Below are 6,376 nucleotides of genomic sequence, written 5' to 3' on the forward strand. Positions count from 1 at the left end.
GAAAATTCTGCTAATGAATAGGTACAAAGTCCTAATACTTCTAAAAATGAAGGGAAGAACCATGTTTTGGTTACTATGGTGAATGATAAAGCCAAATTTACTTATAAAACTGATGAACCTGTGATTTTAAAAGCTAAACCTGATGCTTGCTTAGCCCTTAAGAATAGTTCTAAACCTGATAATCAAATAAGTGAAAACAGTGAATCTAGACCTATTCTGTTGGGTTCTAAAGTAGAAAGAAGAGGCTCAGGGGGCTCCTTTAATAGTTCATGGTCTATATGGCATCGACCTAAAATTAAACTGCCATTTTTTTGAAGGGGTCAATCCTAAGGGGTGGCTTCAGAAATACCTTAAATATTTTTCCCTCTGTAGTGTTCCTGTAGATCAGAGAGTATAAGTAGCCACTATGTATCTAATAGACAAAGTAGATATTTCATTTGATGGCTATATCATGCAGAAACACCATGTAACATGTCATGAGTTTGAAGCAAATCTTTGTCACAGATTCAGTGACATGTATTTTTCTGATATAGTAGAGGAATTTACTAAGTTGACTCAGAATGAGTCTGTTGAGGACTATCAAGAGAGATTTGAAGAGTTACAACCTCACATGCTATTACATAATCCAACCTTAAATGAGGATTTCTTTGTATCACTTTTCATCATTAGACTTAGAGAAAATATCAAACATAAGGTCAAGGCTCTAGATCATAAAAAACTTGTCTGAAGCATGTAAACAAGCTAAGCTTTATGAATTATCTGTTGAGTTTGAGAACAGAAGAATGAGGCCTTCTTTTAAAAACTCACCCTATCCAAACCCCATTACTACTTCTAAGATAAATTCACTGCCAGTACCTACCAAGACCACATCATTACCAAACCCAAAACAGAACCTCATGGACTACAAAAGGCAAAATAACCTCTGTTTCAAGTGTGGTGAGAAATTTCTTCTAGATCAACAGTGTAAAAACAGGCAATTGAATATGATTACTAAAGAAGCTGACACTTCTCCACTGGAAGTTTTTCCTATTGATTCAGATCAATCTCCACAACAACAAGAAGAAAACCTAGAAATTTCTATGAATGTTATTACTGGCTGCATTGGCCATAATACATTGAGAATTCAAGGAACTATTCAGGGTAGACCATTGAATATTTTAATTGATAGCGGTAGCACACACAGTTTTTTGACCCCAAAATGGACTGATACTGGCATACAAATTACTATTCCTTACCCTTTGGCCATCACTGTGGCTAATGGAAAACAACTTTTCAGTTATGCTAGATGCAATAAAGTTGAATGACAAATGCAATGACACACTTTTATACATGATTGCAGATTGCTTAAACTGGGTGGAAGTGACATGGTCTTAGGGGTTGATTGTATGAAGTTATTTAGTCCAATACTAATGGATTTTAATAATATGACATTAAGCTTTGACCATCAAGGAGAGCATATTAGTATTCAGGGTAAATAACCCTCTATAGAACTATAACTGATTTCAGGGGCTACGTTACTTAAAATGACTGCATGGGATTGAGATATTATAAGTCACATTATTCTATTGAACATGACAGGAAATCCTCATCCTATCCTAATAAACTCCAACCTTTATTGGAGAAATACAGTATAATTTTTGATGAACCTGAATGACTACCTCCTCAGAGAACTCATGACCATGCCATTCCACTTAAGCCTAATTCAACACCTGTTAATTTAAGGCCCTACAGGTTTGCTCACAATCAGAAGGCTGATGTAGAAAAATAGATTGCAAGCATGCTCTCTTCTTCTGTTATACAGCCTAGCATGACCCCTTTTGCATCTCCCTGCCTTATTATCAAAAAGAATGATGGAACTTGGAGATTTTGTATGGATTACAGTTAGTTAAACAATATGACAATCAAGGATAAATTCCATATTCCTATGGTGGAAGATTTATTAGATGAATTGCATGGGGCAGTTTATTTTTCAAAATTGATCTGAGATCAAGATATTGGCAAATTAGAATCAGACCAGAGGACATTTACAAGACAACCTTTAGAACACATCAATGCCATTATAAATTTAAGGTGATGCCTTTTGGCTTTACTAATGCTCCTGCTATATTTCAGGCTCTTATGAATGAATTATTTAATTATTTTCTTAGAAAATTTGTCTTGGTATTCTTTGATGACATTTTGGTGTACAGTAGTAGTAAATAAGACCATATTAATCATTTACAGATGGTTTTAGAAGTTTTGTAAGTAAACAAATTATTTGCAAAATTGTCCAAATATTTTTTGGACAGATTCAGGTGGAGTATTTAGGCCACATCATTTTGGCTGTAGGGGTGGATACTGACCCCAACAAGGTGGAAACAATACAGACTTGGCCTAAACCTAAAACCCTTAAGTCTCTACGTGGGTTTCTAGGTTTAATAAGGTACTAAAAAAGGTTTATCAGAAACTATGGGCTTATTAGCAGACCTTTAACATAATTGTTAAAGAAAGATGGTTTCTAGTGGAATTCTGAAACTTATACTGCCTTTGAAAACCTTAAAAAATATATGTGTTCTGCTCCAGTCTTAGCATTACCAGATTTTTCTAAGAGTTTCTATTTAGAAATATATTCTAGTTTTGGTGGTATAGGGGTTGTACTTTCACAGGATGGTCTACCTATTGCCTATCTGAGTAAAGCTCTCAGCCCTCGACACTCTGCACTTTCCATTTATGAACGTGAATATCTTGTTATCCTATTAGTTATTTCAAAGTGGAGGCATTATCTAGAAAATAGACCTTTTTTCATCAAGACTGACCATGAACCCTTAAAGTATCTTTTAGAGTAGAAGTTGACTACCACTATTCAAAAGAAGGGGTTGACCAAACTGCTAGGATTGGACTACACTATACAGTACATAAAAGGAAAATCAAATGTAGTTGCAGATGTTTTATCTAGAAAATGGGAAGATCGAGCTCAATGTTTTACTTTGGGGGTAACAATTTTAATACCTACTTGGGTTCAAGAGTTAGAAGATAACTATTAGGGAGACAACCTAGCTAAGGATTGGATTTCAATCCTAACTATCAATCTTATTGTTGACACTAAATGAAAGTATTCAAAGGGTGTTCTCAGATACAACAACAAAGTGTATATTGGGACTACTGGAAGTCTTAGATTAAAGATTCTTTAAACCTTGCATGACTCTCCTCAAGGTGGTCATTCAGGAGCACAAGCTACATATCACAAGATAAGGTTAAATTTTTATTGGCCTAGACTTAAGGCTATGGTAGCTACTTATGTGAGGTGTAGTGAGACTTGTTAGCAAACTAAGGTGGAACATATAGCAAAGCTTGGTTTGCTATACCTCTGCCTATTCCTAATCAAGTCTGGGAAGTAATTACTATGGATTTTATAGAGGGCCTCCTACTTCCCTCAGAAAAAACTGCATTATGGTAATAGTGGATATGTTTACCAAATACAGTCATTTTCTGCCACTATCTCATCCTTATTGTGCAACTAAGGTAGCTAAACTATACCTAGACAATGTTTATAAGTTACATGGCTAGCCTAAAATGACCATTTCAGACAGGGATAAGACTTTCACTAGTGTCTTTTGGAAGAAATTGATAAAACAGTTGGGTACTAAAACCCTTTTCAGCATTACTTATCATCCAGAAACAGATGGCTAAACAGAAAGAGTCAATCAGTGTTTGGAGCAGTATTTAAGAGGCCTTTGTTTCTTTCAACCTAAACAATGGGCTAAATGGCTACCCCATGCAGAGTGGTGGTGCAACACCACTTACCATACTGCTCTAAAACTTACTCATTTCCAGGCCTTATATGGATACAAACCACCTATTATAGTTTAGCCTACAGACTCTACAGTATAATCAGTAAATGATCTCATGAACAGTAGAGAAGAAATTAGACAGCTGGTTAAACAACAACTATAATTAACTAGTAATCGAATAAAGCAACATGCAGATAAAAAATGATCAGAGATAGTTTTAGCTATTGGGGATATGGTTTACCTGAAATTACAGCCATACCAGCAAACTTCACTTGCCCTATGAAAAAACCTGAAATTAGCAGTCAAATTTTATGGGCCATACAAAATTCTAGAAAAAAAATAGGAGCAGTGGCTTATTGATTAGACTTACCAGAATCATTGCGACTGCACCCAGTATTCCATGTGAGCCTCTTGAAGAAATTCATCGGGGAATCATCCACTTTTGCAACAGATCCTCCTACAATAGATGAAGAAGGTCAGTTAAGAATCAAACCTTTAAAAATTATGGGCAGACGTATAGTGAATCAAATAGCAAACCGTGACTCAGTTTTTGGTTCGATGAGAGAATTTGGATGAAGCAAATGATACTTAGGAAGATTATTCGGTTCTCAAAGGACAGTTTTCTACGTTTTATCCTTGGGGACAAGGCTCGTCTCATGGGGAGGGTATTATTACAGTTGGAGAAGAAGAAGGACGAGGAAACGATGAAGATTTAGGAAATGAGGATTGAGGGTTAGGTATTAAAGAGAGGGATTTGGGAAATGAAGCATGTGAAAGTTAGGTGATGAACTTACTTGATGAGTTGGAGCAGGCTAAGCAGTTCCAATGAGAGCTGGAGCAGCCCAAACCCAATGGCCCAATACCTGCAAAAGAGATAAAAAAATAAAAATCATTTTTTATTAGTTTGTTATTCAGGACTTCCAGCTGGCATCCTTAGATTCACCGTACTGAAATGTAACTAAATAATACATGCCTGTGGGAGCATATTTTCCTTATGCAATGAATGAATGAACTTTTTCATTCTCTAAATTCTCTCTTTCTTCTATCATTTTTTCTCGAATTCTTCTCTATTTCTCTCGAGCTATAATAACCTTTTATCAATCAATACCATAGTGATTAACAATATCTGCGTACCACGGTATATGTGTCTGTGCCAAAAATAATTTTTCCTCAGGAAATTCTTCCTGAATTGGTTCGTCGATATTAGAGGTGGGGAGTCAACTTAGGTGATCTGAGACTAAATTTTCACATCCTTTCTTGTCTTTAATCTGAAGATTAAACTCTTGTAAGAGTAAAATCCATCGTATTAAGCTTGGTTTTGCCACTTTCTTACTTAGTAAATATTTCAAAGTTGTGTGGTCAAAATAAACAGTAATATTAGTACTGAGAAGATAAGAACATAATTTATCCAAAGAAAAAAGGATACCAAAGAGTTTTTTTATCAATCTTTTGTTTGAGCATAGCTGCAACGCTTGAGTCACTTGCATCGTACATGATTTCAAAGGGATAATCCCAATTGGGTGACTGCACTATGGATGCCAAAATAAGTTTTTTCTTTAGGATGTCGAGAGCTTCTTTGCATTCGTCGTCGAATTCAAAAGATTTGTCCTTTTGTAGAAGCTTATAAAGTAGTTACGCTATCCTGGAAAAATTATATATAAACATGTGATAAAATCATGCATGTCCAAGAAAAGAACGAACTTATCTCACAATTGTGGGTTTGAGAATGTGCGAATAATATCAGTTTTTTCTTTATCAGCCAAAATTTTATCAGCGGAAACAATGTGACCAAGAATTAAACATTTGTCAACCATAAAATGACATTTTTCATAATTAACGCACAAGGTTATATTCAAGGCATCATTTTAACACATTAGTTAAATTCAAAAGACACTCATCAAAGGAATTACCTTATACTGTAAAGTCGTCCATGAAAACTTCAATTCCTTTTTCTATATAATCAAAAAAGATACTAAGCCTGTATCTCTGGAATGTAGATGACGCGTTACATAGGCCAAACGACATTTTTCGTTAAGCGAAGGTACCGAAAGGACATTAAATGTTGTTTTATATTAATCTTTCGATGTTACTGAAATCTTAAAAAAAAACCCTGAAAACCATATAGACAAAAATAGTGAGATTTATCAGCTAATCGTTCAATCATTTGATCAATAAAAAGGAAGTGAAAAATGATCTTTTCGAGTAAGTGAATTCAACTTCCTATAATCGATATAAATTCTCTATCCGTTTTGAATTCGTGTAGGAAATAGTTTCGCCTTTAGAATTTTCAATTATCGTTACTCTGGTCTTCTTAGGAACCATATGGATTGGACTTACCCAATTACTATCGAATATCGAATAGATGATATCGACGTCTGAAAGGTTTTGAATTTATTTCTTCACCACCTCCATTATTGAATGATTTAAATGCCTTTGTCCTACTCAGGATGATTTTACACCTTTTTCAAATTTACTCTTATGCATGCATGTCGATGGAGTGAGTCATTTGATGTCGACTATAGTCCAACTGATTGCCTCCTTATGTGCGCATAGAATTATCACCAAGTCTTCTTTCTCCTCCTTTGAAAGCTTATTTGAGATAATTA

This window comes from Hibiscus syriacus, unplaced genomic scaffold (genome assembly GCF_006381635.1).
Source record: "Hibiscus syriacus cultivar Baekdansim isolate YM2019G1 unplaced genomic scaffold, ASM638163v2 tig00110812_pilon, whole genome shotgun sequence".
NCBI classification, from domain to species: Eukaryota; Viridiplantae; Streptophyta; class Magnoliopsida; order Malvales; family Malvaceae; genus Hibiscus; species Hibiscus syriacus.